The following is a 16,194-nucleotide window of genomic DNA, read 5'->3' on the forward strand; positions in this document are numbered from 1 at the left end:
CCCAGATAATGATTACAATTGTTTTATTTCCTTTGTGTGTATTAGAAGAGCTAAATAGGGAAAAAAAAGGCAAACTGGAAATAATTTCACACACAACCCTCAAAAATGGTTCACACAAAATTGTTGGCACTTTGCCATAATTGTGGGTAAACCACTTTGTTACCAGCATGTGACGCTCGTTCAAACTCGCCTGTAGCAAGTAACAGGTGTGGGCAATATGAAAATCATGCCTGAAACCAGATAAAAAGGGGAGAAGGTGACTCAATCTTTTCATTGTATCTGTGTGTGCCACGCTAAGCATGGAGAACAGAAAGAGAAGAGAACTGCCTGAGGATTCGAGAACAAAAATTGTTGAAAAATATCCACAATCTCAAAGTCACAAATCCATCTCCAGAGATCTTTGATGTTCCTTTGTACACGGTGCGCAACATAATCACAAAGTTTACAACCCATGGCAATGTAGCTAATCTCCCTGGACGTGGATGGCAGAGAAAAAATTGATGAAAGATTGCAACGCAGGATAGTCCGGATGGTGGATAAGCAGCCTCAATCAAGTTCCAAAGAAATTCAAGCGGTTTTGCAGGCTGAGGGGCATTGGTGTCAGCGTGAACTATACATCGACATGTAAATGAAATGCTATGACAGGAGGACCCCACTTCTGACACATAAAAAAAGCTAAACTGCAGTTTGCCAAAATTTTACAAGAATAAGCCAAAATCATTCTGGTAAAGTGTCTTGTGGACAGATGAGACCAAGATAGAGCTTTTTGGTAAAGCACATCATTCTATTTATCGAAAACTGAATGAGGCCTACAAAGAAAAGAACAGTACCTACAGTCAAATATGGTGGAAGCTCAAAGATGTTTTGCTGCTTCTGTCAGTGGGTGCCTTGATAGTCAGTCAAGGCATCATGAAATCTGAAGATTACCAAGGGATTTTGGGTCACAATGTTGTGCCCAGGTGTCAGGAACTTGGGTTTGTGTCCTAGGTCATGTGTGTTCCAGCAAGACAAACATACTTCAAGAAGCCCCCAGAAATGGATGGAAACAAAGCGCTGGAGAGTTCTAAAGTGTACAACCAGCCAATGGATAGAATAATTAAAATATACCTTTTATTAGATTAATATAAAATAAAGTGCAAGGTGCTCAAGTTACATCAAACACGACAAAGAACAACACATAAATGGAACAAGCTAGTATTGCCCATCATTACTAAGCATCCCAAAATATCCAAATGTTCATTAGGTGCTTAGAATAAATCAAATACGGCCAACCTCATCCAAAGGCATAGAGTACATAATTCTCAAGATAATCTCTATGCTTAACATATCATACCATTAGCCATCTCTTATTGGAAATAGGTGTCATGCCATCAATCTATTCCCAAGTTAGGCATAACCGTATCCCTCTCCTAATCAGGAGTACCATATAATACAAGGCACAATACTGCTACACAACATAAATAAGAACCACACAGCCTCAATTGCCGCATTCGCTATGGGTTCTATAGCACACAAATGATGTATCAGATAGAAATATATCATGTGTCATAATAAAGATATACTCCCGCATACCCTCCATATACCTTAGCAACGGATCTGAATCCACCAGGTATGCATAAATATCTTAGACCGTCTCTTATAAGGTGAGACCAATATCAAGACACCAAAGTATTTAGTAAAACACGGAACAATCTCACCCAAGTAGCAGGGGCATTCTCTGACTGATTGCCATCCCTGTGACTGGTGAGCGCGATACCCCTATTTCCCAACGCGTTTCGTCTAATCTCATCAGGGGAGTCAACTGGGGTTCATCTGAATGGTGTATCACGCATAGCCGTTCTGTACTTCATCCGACATTATGTGTACATACACTCATGCATACCTCCTTTTAAATGTTAGCGCCATGGCGTCTCGGGAAGCCGACACTTCCGGTCCCTGATCCACCTCACATCCTGTATTCGGGTCGCGCGCATCATCAGCGTGCTCGCTCTGTAGAGCGCGTCACACGCTGAGAGCGCGTCTCGCACCAACTGGGCATGCGCACATAGCGCTGCCCTCTCCAAAGGGAAGGTGATATTCTATATATTATAATGGCGCTAATTACTTGCGGCATCAGACAGCCCCTGTTGCACTACATATGCGCCTATCGTTATCATCCATACAGCAGCAAAATATAATCTCATGCTGATTATAGGAATCCCTTTAGAGTTTTTATTCTTAGGGATATTCCCTTAGTTCATTTAGAATATCCCCTACTTAAATCATGTGCAGAGATTCATATGTAAGAAATTAGTTCCATATTTAATCGGGGGTTTCGGTTAATGCAGCTACAGAATCAACAGACTCCTTCAAAAATACATCAATTCTAGGAAAACTGGCAGTTATAAAAATTATTGCTATGACAGTACCAACTCACTTTAACTAGATGGGCCTTACAACCACCGAAAAGTGAATGAGGTGCCACTAAATTCTCCCTATAACAGCTCCTAGGCTACCTCCTCCCTACCTACCGCGGAGATTGGCACCCTAAGACCTGCGCAAATGGCGTCCCCACTCAACGTCGGCTGTCCCTCACTGCTGACCCTATTAGTCCCTTTGCTAAATGAAAGATACAAAGGATAGCTGATCATTAAGGCCCTTTGGATATGTAGTTTGCAACCAGAAGATCCATTTTGTCTCTTTTTGAAGGATCATCTGGTCCCAATTACCCCCACGTATGGGTGGTTTAATTTTGTCAATACCCATAAATGTGATAGCCTTGGAGTTACCCTGATGATGTCCATTTATGTGGTTGGCAATAGACGTGTCCCTTTTATTGCTGATGTCACGCATGTGTTCTCCTACCCTCCTCCGAAACTCTCTCCTGGTCTTTCCTACGTACTCCAGACCACATTCACATGTTGCCTTGTATACCACCCCTGTGCTTTGGCAATTGATAAACTGTCTGATAGAGTACACTCTTCCAGTGTTACTACTTGTGAAAGTTTTACCAGGGGATATAGATACACATGCTTTACATTTCCCACATCTATGGCATCCCAGTGGAGGTGACCCCAACCATGTCTGATTATACGGATTCTGAAAATGGCTATGGACCAATCTATCCCTCAATGATCTACCTCGACGAAAGGTGACCTGAGGGGTAGGGCCCACCGTATCCTTGACATCCACGTCCATACACAACACTGCCCAGTGTCGTTCTAGAATTTTTCGTATCTCTTTAGCCCCATTGGAAAACTTCGTTATAAACCTAGAAATATTATCCTCCCGTTTCGGAGGTACAGGGCTCAATAAATCTCTTCTGTTTTTTGTCAGAGAGTTCTTGTAAGCTTCAGTTAACACATTCTTAGGATAGCCTCTATCCAAGAACCTTTGCTTTAAATCATCGGCCTGTTCTTTGTAATTGGCTATATTTGAGCAATTCCGGCGAATTCTAAGATATTGTCCCTTCGGAATGCCTCTTTAGGGAATTAGGATGCCCACTTTCCCATCTCAAGAGGGAATTTGTAGCCGTAGGTTTACGGTAGTTTTTTGTCACAAGCTCACCATTATCATTCTTTTGGACTAGGATGTCTAGGAATGTCAGACTGCATTTATTGACCTCATAGGTAAAATGCAAGCCAAAATTCCAAAGCTTTCATTACAAACTCATTGTGTCTATGGTATTGACAACCTCTTGTATGTAGATAACTATCTACAGCTTTAAGACCAACATCTTGTAATGAAAGCTTTGGAATTTTGCCTAAACAACAATATCTTCTTGTTTGATAATAAGGTCTTCCACCAGTTCAGGGGTACCGCGATGGGGAGTCCCTGTGCCCCTACGTATGCAAATTTGCTCCTGGGCTGGTGGGAGGAGAATATAGTATTCAGTGATACATCCACTGAGTTCAGCGAGAAGATAGTGATGTGGGTACGTTACATAGACGACGTGTTCGTCATATGGAGAGGTGCAGAGGTTGACTTTGGTCAGTTCGTTAGAGGACTGAATGATAATGAGATAGGCTTGCATTTTACTTATGAGGTCAATAAATGCAGTCTGACATTCCTAGACATCCTAGTCCAAAAGAATGATAATGGTGAGCTTGTGACAAAAAACTACCGTAAACCTACGGCTACAAATTCCCTCTTGAGATGGGAAAGTGGGCATCCTAATTCCCTAAAGAGGCATTCCGAAGGGACAATATCTTAGAATTCGCCGGAATTGCTCAAATATAGCCAATTACAAAGAACAGGCCGATGATTTAAAGCAAAGGTTCTTGGATAGAGGCTATCCTAAGAATGTGTTAACTGAAGCTTACAAGAACTCTCTGACAAAAAACAGAAGAGATTTATTGAGCCCTGTACCTCCGAAACGGGAGGATAATATTTCTAGGTTTATAACGAAGTTTTCCAATGGGGCTAAAGAGATACGAAAAATTCTAGAACGACACTGGGCAGTGTTGTGTATGGACGTGGATGTCAAGGATACGGTGGGCCCTACCCCTCAGGTCACCTTTCGTCGAGGTAGATCATTGAGGGATAGATTGGTCCATAGCCATTTTCAGAATCCGTATAATCAGACATGGTTGGGGTCACCTCCACTGGGATGACATAGATGTGGGAAATGTAAAGCATGTGTATCTATATCCCCTGGTAAAACGTTCACAAGTAGTAACACTGGAAGAGTGTACTCTATCAGACAGTTTATCAATTGCCAAAGCACAGGGGTGGTATACAAGGCAACATGTGAATGTGGTCTGGAGTACGTAGGAAAGACCAGGAGAGAGTTTCGGAGGAGGGTAGGAGAACACATGCGTGACATCAGCAATAAAAGGGACACGTCTATTGCCAACCACATAAATGGACATCATCAGGGTAACTCCAAGGCTATCACATTTATGGGTATTGACAAAATTAAACCACCCATACGTGGGGGTAATTGGGACCAGATGATCCTTCAAAAAGAGACAAAATGGATCTTCTGGTTGCAAACTACATATCCAAAGGGCCTTAATGATCAGCTATCCTTTGTATCTTTCATTTAGCAAAGGGACTAATAGGGTCAGCAGTGAGGGACAGCCGACGTTGAGTGGGGACGCCATTTGCGCAGGTCTTAGGGTGCCAATCTCCGCGGTAGGTAGGGAGGAGGTAGCCTAGGAGCTGTTATAGGGAGAATTTAGTGGCACCTCATTCACTTTTCGGTGGTTGTAAGGCCCATCTAGTTAAAGTGAGTTGGTACTGTCATAGCAATAATTTTTATAACTGCCAGTTTTCCTAGAATTGATGTATTTTTGAAGGAGTCTGTTGATTCTGTAGCTGCATTAACCGAAACCCCCGATTAAATATGGAACTAATTTCTTACATATGAATCTCTGCACATGATTTAAGTAGGGGATATTCTAAATGAACTAAGGGAATATCCCTAAGAATAAAAACTCTAAAGGGATTCCTATAATCAGCATGAGATTATATTTTGCTGCTGTATGGATGATAACGATAGGCGCATATGTAGTGCAACAGGGGCTGTCTGATGCCGCAAGTAATTAGCGCCATTATATTATATAGAATATCACCTTCCCTTTGGAGAGGGCAGCGCTATGTGCGCATGCCCAGTTGGTGCGAGACGCACTCTCAGCGTGTGACGCGCTCTACAGAGCGAGCACGCTGATGATGCGCGCGACCCGAATACAGGATGTGAGGTGGATCAGGGACCGGAAGTGTCGGCTTCCCGAGACGCCATGGCGCTAACATTTAAAAGGAGGTATGCATGAGTGTATGTACACATAATGTCGGATGAAGTACAGAACGGCTATGCGTGATACACCATTCAGATGAACCCCAGTTGACTCCCCTGATGAGATTAGACGAAACGCGTCGGGAAATAGGGGTATCGCGCTCACCAGTCACAGGGATGGCAATCAGTCAGAGAATGCCCCTGCTACTTGGGTGAGATTGTTCCGTGTTTTACTAAATACTTTGGTGTCTTGATATTGGTCTCACCTTATAAGAGACGGTCTATCTAAGATATTTATGCATACCTGGTGGATTCAGATCCGTTGCTAAGGTATATGGAGGGTATGCGGGAGTATATCTTTATTATGACACATGATATATTTCTATCTGATACATCATTTGTGTGCTATAGAACCCATAGCGAATGCGGCAATTGAGGCTGTGTGGTTCTTATTTATGTTGTGTAGCAGTATTGTGCCTTGTATTATATGGTACTCCTGATTAGGAGAGGGATAGGGTTATGCCTAACTTGGGAATAGATTGATGGCATGACACCTATTTCCAATAAGAGATGGCTAATGTTATGATATGTTAAGCATAGAGATTATCTTGAGAATTATGTACTCTATGCCTTTGGATGAGGTTGGCCGTATTTGATTTATTCTAAGCACCTAATGAACATTTGGATATTTTGGGATGCTTAGTAATGATGGGCAATACTAGCTTGTTCCATTTATGTGTTGTTCTTTGTTGTGTTTGATGTAACTTGAGCACCTTGCACTTTATTTTATATTAATCTAATAAAAGGTATATTTTAATTATTCTATCCATTGGCTGGTTGTACAATTTAGGAAGTGGATATCCTAGTGCTGTTCAGAGTTCTAAAGTGGCAGCAATGAGGCTGCATCCCATTGATCACCTTTGGAGAGATCTTAAAATGGCTGTTGGGAGAAGGCGCCTTCAGATATGAGAGACCGGGAGAAGTTTGTGAAAGAAAAGTTTAGATTCCCCCGCAGTTACTGGCATTTTCTACACTGCTGGAATAATATGCACCAAATTTATTTAATAGATGCATGCCTCTTAATAAAAGTGTTGCTTCTATTGGATGCCCAGTGCCAGGAACTGAAATCTACCATCTATAAGCCAATCTCTGGAGTACATTGCTCTGGATCTGACCACACATCTCCCACTAAGCGCCATCCTTTTTTTTTTAGCAAAGTACAAAGTAGATGCAAAAGAGTAAATGGGCACAATAATGTCTGTACAAGCCTCAGACTCCTGTGCAGGCGGTTTTCCTATACAGGAGACTTCTGCACTCGTGCGCAGGCTGGTGTGTAAATTAGGCAGCCGATAGCTGGTAAAAGCCCTTGTCATAATTTCGCTAGCCCATCACTGTACTATCCTCGTCCTGTACTCCGACCTCCTCTCTGATGTGCAGAGCCGAGCAGGTCTATAGACCCGAATGGAGTAGGTTTCCCTGCAGTCCTATGTAAATCTACAAGTCTGAAAACTTCATGTCGCCACAAGCATCATCTCAGGATTTGCACAGGACTGCAGGTACACCTACTGATAAACTGAGCTTCGTTACGTTGATATCCGCATGTCATATATTTATGAAACCACACATGCTGTGAATCACACTGTGCACAGATGTAGCAGAGTCGAGGTTGTGCTGTGGTCCTAGCTGTAACCAGAGATATTCAGAGACCCTGAAGCACAAACTCAACTCTACGTAAATCCTCAGGGTGCACAGATGTAGCAGAAGCGATATTATGCTGCTGTTGAAATAGTGTGAAGTTTAACTGTTTACTATGTGTTAGGGTAAGGTGGTGGAAATTCTCTGCAGTCCTATGTAATGCCACATATACCAAGCACATAATGTATAGTGGAGATAAATTTGGCACAATACAATGAACTTCTTTCCTCATTAGTTTTTTCATAGGACTACAGGTGATCTATCACAACAATGCAGCCTCAGAATCAAATGTCAAGTTCAGCTCTGCTACATCCTGTACCGGTAAAGTCATTTAAACATGCTGATTTTGGCAGGATTGTCCGACCAGCCGATATGTGAGGAGACTTCCTGACTCTCCCCCTGACAGATCATGTCAAATAGACGTTTTGGGTTTTTTTATTGGCTATTAGCAGAACCCAAAGTAGTTGAGAATAAGGAGGACGGAAGAGTCTGGAGGGAGGGCGAGGACGGAAGAGTCTGGAGGGAGGGCGAGGACGGAAGAGTCTGGAGGGAGGGCGAGGACGGAAGAGTCTGGAGGGAGGGCGAGGACGGAAGAGTCTGGAGGGAGGGCGAGGACGGAAGAGTCTGGAGGGAGGGCGAGGACGGAAGAGTCTGGAGGGAGGGCGAGGACGGAAGAGTCTCGAGGGCGGGGACGGAGGAGTCTGGAGGGAGGGCGGGGACGGAAGAGTCTGGAGGGAGGGCGGGGACGGAAGAGTCTGGAGAGCGAAGTCTGGTAGTGATTTTCTTGTAGAGAACACTGGATCGCTCTGCTGGGCCGTGTGCTGTTATTTATTTTTGCAGTCGGAGGAGATGCCTGTTGTGTATGCCAGCCGACAATTATCTATTGTGTATGGTCAGCTTTATGTTGTCAGAGACAGTGTTAAAGGAACAGTGCAGGGAATCTCTATACTGAGCTGCAGGACGCCCCCTTATTCCTCTTTGGCAAAAATATACCATACCTGAAAAATGCTGAGCATTTTTACTTTGCTATCAAGTAAGTAGCACGAGTTTTGGCCCAAAGTTTTGCAACTGTTTAATCGTAAAGCACATGATAAATGCACCATCTTCTTTTACTTGTCCGGTACTGGTGGTCCCACCGCTCAGGCATTCGGTCCTTCCTCGTGGATCCTCATGTGTGCAGTTGGTAGAGCGATTCTTGCTATTGGCACAAGGCTATGTGCCAACAACAGGTATGTCAATCTTCAGTCTCTACCTGAAAATGTCCATCTTCCAGGGTGCCAGAGCACCCCATTCTCCCATACTAGGGGGTCCAGGATCTGAATATGCCATAAATGTCTCCAGTAATTGTAGTGAGCACATAATTTCACTAGGTGGAGACATTTTACTTCCTTGAGCAGAAGACCAAAACTAGAGGCAATATAGACAAAAAAATATTATTCTGCTCTGAGATCTGTCCAGAACCGAAAGCCTAATAAATATATGTAACATATAAAAAAGAAAAAAAGATCCTCATTCATCCCTCAGCTGTCACCAGTGCGGTCTTCACTGATTGCTCTAGTACTGACTTGGCCGGATCTGCACAGGAGGAGGCCACATTGGCCCAGTGAAGACCCCACCAGTGACCGGAGTGGAGCTTCCTTGGCAGGACAATAAAATGAGATTCAATGGTCGACATTCGATGTAATTCCATGGATCGTGCTAAACCCATGCCTCTAGTTCACCCTCACATAAATGCTGACCGTCTTTGCGTCCTTGCATCATTTATATGAAATTACAATTATAGGTTTGATATATTCTTTTTGCAACCTAAAAATGTATCTGCTTTTGCAGCTGCTGCCTGGCATTGAGTGATAATAATTACAAAATACTACAAACACATATGGGACTTATTCTCAATTTTAAGGCAACTAATTTCTTGATTTTTTTTTTTTTTTTTTTTTTTAAAGCAAGATGCATCTTTTTTTTATAAGATCGGAATATAATTTGCGTAAAAATTAATCCTTTGTAGGACTTATGGGTAGTTTTTTTTATGGGTAATTTTTTGGGTTTTTTTGGGCCGTTGACTAGTTTGTGCAAAATAGGGAGAGAGGAGCCATGACGGGCCTCTTAGTCTTAAAGGGCCACCACAGTGGTCATGTGATGATGATAGGAGCAAGTTTCTGTTAAGTTTTCATGAGGCTTCCTTTATGGCCTGAGCTGACCCTAGTAAAGCAAGTGTATTGTCCCTCAGTCTGGCCGCTCCCTGCCGAGGTCAGGGAATGTCGCAGGTGCAGGTCTGAATAGGACGCATTCATGGACGTGTTGACAGAGAGAGATGCCACACGCCGTGAATCCCCGAGCTGTATGTACCTTGTCCAGAGGTTGGGAGAAAATGTACCTTCTGCTGCATTGCTGAGATTTTAGCATTATTTAATCCGAATTCTCCTTCCTTCCTGGACTAATTCCTCCAGAAAACAGCCATTAGTATGTGCATCCTATTCTCTCCATGACCCGTACGGACAGGAAAACAAACACGTTTACCAATATGCTTAAAAGTTCCAAAATGGGCAGGAGACTTCTGAGGATCAGGGAAATGCTGTAGATATAGTATATCTTGACTTCAGCAAAGCATTTGACAAAGTATCTCACACAATCCTTATTGAAAAAGTGACTAAGTATGGAATGGACAAGGCAACTGTTAGGTGGATTCATAACTGGCTTAGTGATCGGACCCAAAGAGTGGTCGTAAATGGCTGCACATCCAGTTGGAAGAATGTCCCAAGTGGGGTACCACAGGGCTCTGTCCTGGGCCCTGTATTGTTCAACATCTTTATCAACGATTTAGATGAAGGAATTGAGGGTAAACTGATTAAATTTGCTGATGACACAAAGCTAGGAGGGATAGCTAATACTAGAGAAGAGAGAGAGGATTCAAAAAGATATAAATAAACTGGAGCAGTGGGCAGCAACTAACAGAATGGTTTCTAACAGGGAAAAAAGCAAAGTACTACATCTGGGCAATAAAAATGAAAAAAGCATATAGAGAATGGGAGGAATAGGGCTAAGCAACAGCACATGTGAAAAAGACTTGGGTGGTATACTAATAGATCACAGACTGAATATAAGTCAACAGTGTGATGCAGCAGCAAAAAAGGCAAATGCAATTCTAGGATGTATTAACAGAAACATACAGTCTAGATCACGTGAAGTCATTATTTCCCTCTACTCCTCTTTGGTCAGACCTCATCTGGAATACTGTGTCCAGTTTTGGGCGCCACATTTTAAAAAAGACATCAACAAACTGGAGCAAGTTCAGAAAAGAGCGACCAGAATGGTGACCGGTCTGCAAACCCTGTCTTATGAGGAAAGGTTGCAGAATTTGGGAATGTTTAGCTTGCAAAAGAGAAGACTGAGAGGAGACTTAATAGCTGTCTACAAATATCTCAAGGACTGTCACATTGTAGAAGGATCAACTTTATTCTCATTTGCACAAGGAAAGACTAGAAGCAATGGGATGAAACTGAATGGGAGGAGACACAGATTAGATATTAGAAAAAAACTTTTTGACAGAGTGACCAATGAGTGGAACAGGCTGCCACGAGAGGTGGTGAGTTCTCCTTCAATAGAAGTCTTCAAACAGAGGCTGGACCGACATCTGTCTGAGATGATTTAGCGAATCCTGATTTGAGCAGGGGGTTGGACCAGATGGCCCAGGAGGTCCCTTCCAACTCTACGCTTCTATGATTCTATGATCAATGAGGTGGAAGTGCAGAAGGAGCTCATCGACAATGGTCTAAGCACACAGGAGTCATTACTTATAGGAAGGATGGGAATATGATATACATTTATTAGAAATGAGCAAAAAGATTTGCAGGATCCTGGTCCATCGGCCATGTCTGTAGTCCATGGTTGCCGGACCAAAGCCCTATGATCCTCCCACAAGCTGCCGGGATCCCTGACACATCTTATTAGTAGGCCAACCCTGCATAGCGACATCGCAGTGGTCTACTAACCAGAAGAGGTGCGGAGGTTGCGGCAGGTAGGAGGAGTGTCATAGTTCTCTGGTCTGGCAATAATTGACTGCCGACATGGCCAGTGGCCAACGTTCCGCGTTTTTATTGTGTTTTTCACGCTGTGGTTTTTGCATGTTTTTGGTTAGTCTTGTATTGTTTTTGATACTTCCTAATATTTGGCTTTGACAAAACATTATTAAGCAGAATTGCTCAAAAAAAAAAGTGTGTTTTTTTTACCTGCAAATTTCCCACATCTAATGAAATTCCATGGAGAAAATCTGCACATAAAATTCAGCATGCCCGCAAGAAAAATAGTTTCAAACACGCACCGTAGGTCAGTTTACGCAACCTTTAGAAAAAAGCACAGTGTGCATGATGTCTGCAGATCCCATCCTCCTTGCTAGAACTGTAAAACGCTGCGGTTATATTTTGCACAGTGAAATTCTGCAGTATAAAGAACGCATTGTGTGAACTTAGTCTTACAAGGCCGGGGTCACACTACTGTAGAATATGGACGAGTGCTATGCGAGAAAACATTGCATAGCACTCGGACCAGTGTTACTCTATAGGGCAGATCACATCTGCCATTATTTTCTTATGTCGAATTGGCATGCGAGAAAAAATCATAGCATGCTGCGATTGGCACCGAGACTCGTCCGAATCTCAACTCACCCACACCCATATAAGCCTATGGGTGCGAGTGACACAACACACATCACTCGGATATCATCCGAGTGTGGTGCGATATACGCCGACGCCGGCAATAGAGGAGATAGACAAATTCCTTTCTCCGCCTCCTCCGCAGCTGTGCTCCAATTCTTAGAGAATTTATTCTATCATTGGCGGTTGCCTCATTTGCAAATCTTGAAACAGAAGTGCTGCATACAATACAAACCACATTTTTGCTACCAAAATGCCCCCCCAAAAAAATACAACGGATCAACAAGAGTATGATCTATGTGCCACCATGAGACTCTGCTATTCACTACATTATAGAATAATATCCAGCCTCTTGGCTGCTTCTCTGATTAGTGCTCTCCTTTCTCGGGATGTCAGTGTAGGTGGACGGCCATGTCTTGGTGGGTTTGCATTTGTGCTATACTCCTTCCATTGTTGGCTGATATTAAACAGTGCTCCGTGAGATGTTCAGAGCTTGGGCTATTTTTTTTTATCACCTAACCCTGCTTTACTTTTCTCCACACCTTTATCCCTGACATGTCTGGTGGGTTCCTTTCTGTTCATTATTCTGTTTGATCCCTAATGTTCTCACACAAACCTCTGAGGCCTTCACAGAAAAGTGAATAAATTACCCCAAGGTTCCCTTATTGTACTAATTATGTGATTTCTGGAGGCCATTGGTCACTCTGGATTTTATTTAGGGGTATCAGACTAAAGGGAGCTAAATACAAATGCACCTCACAATTTTCAGATTTATATTTTTCAATTAATTAGAAAACCTTGCATCATTACACTTCACGAATAATTTACTTAATGTTGGTATCACATCAAATCCCAATAACGTACATTTATGTTTGTGGGTGTAACGTGAAAAAATGTGGAAAAGTTCACGGGGTATGACTAGTTTTTCACCTGAAGGGGTGAAGGAACCCTCTATCCCCATCCCTTTTGTAAGTGTTTGGTGGCATATGGCCTGCAGTAATCACACGGGCACCATGCACCTGTAGAGCAAACATCCAGATGTGGACACAACTAGTCCTTGGTGGGATTCCCCGTCAGCCCCCCGCAGGGCGCCCCGCTAATCTTGTGTACAGTCTACGGGGTTAGGCTTTCTCAGTTGAACAGCTCTCTATCTCCGGAGGTGGAAATAAACAGATTATTACACTGGCTGCCCTTAACTGGATTACGTTAGACATGGAATCCACATGACGTTGTGAAAGGTGGATAACGAATAACAGGCTCCCGTTTTCCTTTTGTGGTTTGTACAGGATAATGGAAGAATGATATACGAGAAGATACAGTGGCCGGCTATCATTGCCCCCCAGTAGCCAAACTACTGCCCCATGCGTCTGTTCATCCCCATCTTTAACCCCCTCACTGCTGATAGCCTGTGGAGTCAAATGAGGCGATTTCAGTAGACGTCTGCTGGGTTCGTTTCTGCATTTATTTCCTTGGGCTTCTCACAATCCTCTCTTGGACGTCTTCCCCATTACTGGTGTCTGGACACATCCAGTGCCTATTTTTTGTTTTTCAGATACCGTATTTATGCCCCTTCCGAATCAAACCATGTTCACACCTTACTACTGAAACACGAAGGTCCGGACGTTGAAGAGCAGTCGGCATCTTGAACACATTCGCACACACAACTTCTGCACTACATAGAAAAACTCTCTGCTGACAGGAAGGGAGAGACCATGATCCTCCTTCAATTCTCACATTGCTATGATAAAATAAAATTGAGCTCTGACAGGTTGCTATGGTAAAATGATAGATGAACTTTGGTTGCTATGGTAAAATGTAAGGCGAGTTCTGACTGGTGTTATGGTAACATGGAATCTGAGCTCTGGTTGCTATGGTAACGTGATAGGTGAGCTCTGACTGTTATGGTAAAATGATGGATGAGTTCTGGTGGGTATAGTAAAATAGGTGACTTCTGACTGGTAGTTATGGTAAAAATGAAACTTAGCTAACTGGTTGCTAGGGAAAAATATAAACTAACTTGGTTGCTGTTGCAAAATGAAAGCTGAGATCTGACTGGTTGCTATGGTAAAATGAAAGTTGAGCTTTGGTTGCTATGGGAAAAAAACAAACAAAACTTTTACTTTAGGAAAGTTCTGATGAATGAGGTCCGATAAACGTCACCCTGTCCAGTCCACACAACTCGTGTCATGGGTACCAAGCAGCTGAGACAATTCTTGGGACATCTTATGGAGCTTTCGTAGGCGTCATTTTAGCTCAGCACCAACAAAAACTGCAGGAAATTGATCCTAAAATTATTCTTTACAGTTTCTCCATAGAAGTCAACGGATAAAAATATTAAGGATCAAAATGAGTTCTTCGTCCAGCCGTTGCTGGGCGTCCTCTACAGGAGGTCGGGGGCTTGGGGGGGAAAAAAACAAGCAATATTTTAATCTGTTAGTAGATAATTGGAGAAACTCTTTGTACAGCCTGTGTGTAGAGGAGGCTGAGGACAGCTCGACCCTTTACCTGTAGGATCGTTCCTTTTACAGACTAGTGGTGCAAATAAACTGACCTTAGGATTAGAGATGAGCGAATTTGATTGGGTCCTTGCTTATTCGGCAAGCTATAGCGCTTACCGAATAAGCTGCAGAGGGAACCTGGATGCATGGAGCGCGCCGGCTGATCATCTGATCGTCTCTGCAGCTGTCATGTGTCGCGGCTGTGTCACTGTCACAGCACATGCATGGAGAGCCCAACACACAGGTTCTCCATGCATGTATTGTGACAGTGACACAGCCACGGCACATGCAGCTTCGGAGCCGATCAGCAGGCGCGCTCCATGTATCTGGGTTTCCTCTGCAGCTTATTCAGCAAGCGCTATAGCTTGCCGAATAAGCAAGGACCCAATCAAATATGCTCAACTATGCTCAAGATATGCAGGGGTGTTTACAGAATGTCAGATCTCATGGGGGTTTCCCGGTAAAGGGTCGGCCTTGTGATGTGTTTAGGATATACGGCAGGTCTCCTGGGGTGTTCCTGGTATATAGTGGGTTTTGCAGGGTGTTCCCGGTATACAGCAGGTCTTGGGGTGTTCTCAGTATAAGGCAGGTATTGAGACGTGTTTCAGTATATGGCAGGTCATTTGGGGTTTTCCTAGTATACGCCACATCTTGTGGGGTGTTCCTGATATACAGTAGGTCTTGTGGGATATTCTGGTATATGGTCGGTTTTATGGGGTGTTACCACTATACTACAAGTATTGTCAAGTGTTCCTGGCCGGTCTTGTTTGGCGTGTTCCTGATGTATGACAGATCTTGGGGTCTTCCCGGTATATGGCAGTTTTTGTGGGGTGTTCCCAGCATACAGCAAGTCTTGTAAGGTGTTCCTGGTGTATGGCCAGTCTTGTTGTCTGTTGCTGTTATACGGCAGGTCTTGTGGGAAGTTCCAGCCATATGGCTGGTCTTGTAAGGTGTTTCTGGTGTATGGCCAGTCTTGTTGTCTGTTCCTGTTATACGGCAGGTCTTGTGGGAAGTTCCAGCCATATGACTAGTCTTGTGGGGTGTTTCTGGTGTATGGACAGTCTTGTAGGGTGTTCCTGGTATACGGCAGGTCTTGTGAGAAGTTCCAGCATGTCATATGGGGTGTTTCAGGTATACAGCAAGTCTAGTGGGGTGGCACCTGGATATGATGAGTCTTGTTAGGTGTTCTAAATATACAACAGGTATTGTAAGGTGTTCTCGATACATGGCAAGTCTTGTCTAGTGTTCCCGGTATAAGACAGGTCTAGCGGGCTGTTTCCAGTAAACGGCAGGTCTTGTGGGGTGTTCTTGGTATGTGACAGGTCTTTTGAGATATTTTCAGTATAAGACAAGTCATGTAGGGTCATCCCAGTATGCAGCAGGTCTTGTGAGGTGTTTCTGGTAGATGTGAGGTCTCCTAGGGTGTTCCTCATATAGAAAGGGTCCTGTGGGGTGTTTTAAATAGACATAATCTTTTGTGGTCTGTTCTACATATACATCTAGTCTTGTAATCTAGTAGAATGTTCCCGGTATACAGCAGGTCTCATGGGGTGTTTCTGGTAAAGTTTTTCTGGGATGTTCTCTGCCATTCAGTTTGGGTATGAGGCTTACCGCAGTGTCAGAGGATATGTGT

This window comes from Dendrobates tinctorius, unplaced genomic scaffold (assembly GCF_039654945.1).
Source record: "Dendrobates tinctorius isolate UK_male_01 unplaced genomic scaffold, ASM3965494v1 ptg000232l, whole genome shotgun sequence".
NCBI classification, from domain to species: Eukaryota; Metazoa; Chordata; class Amphibia; order Anura; family Dendrobatidae; genus Dendrobates; species Dendrobates tinctorius.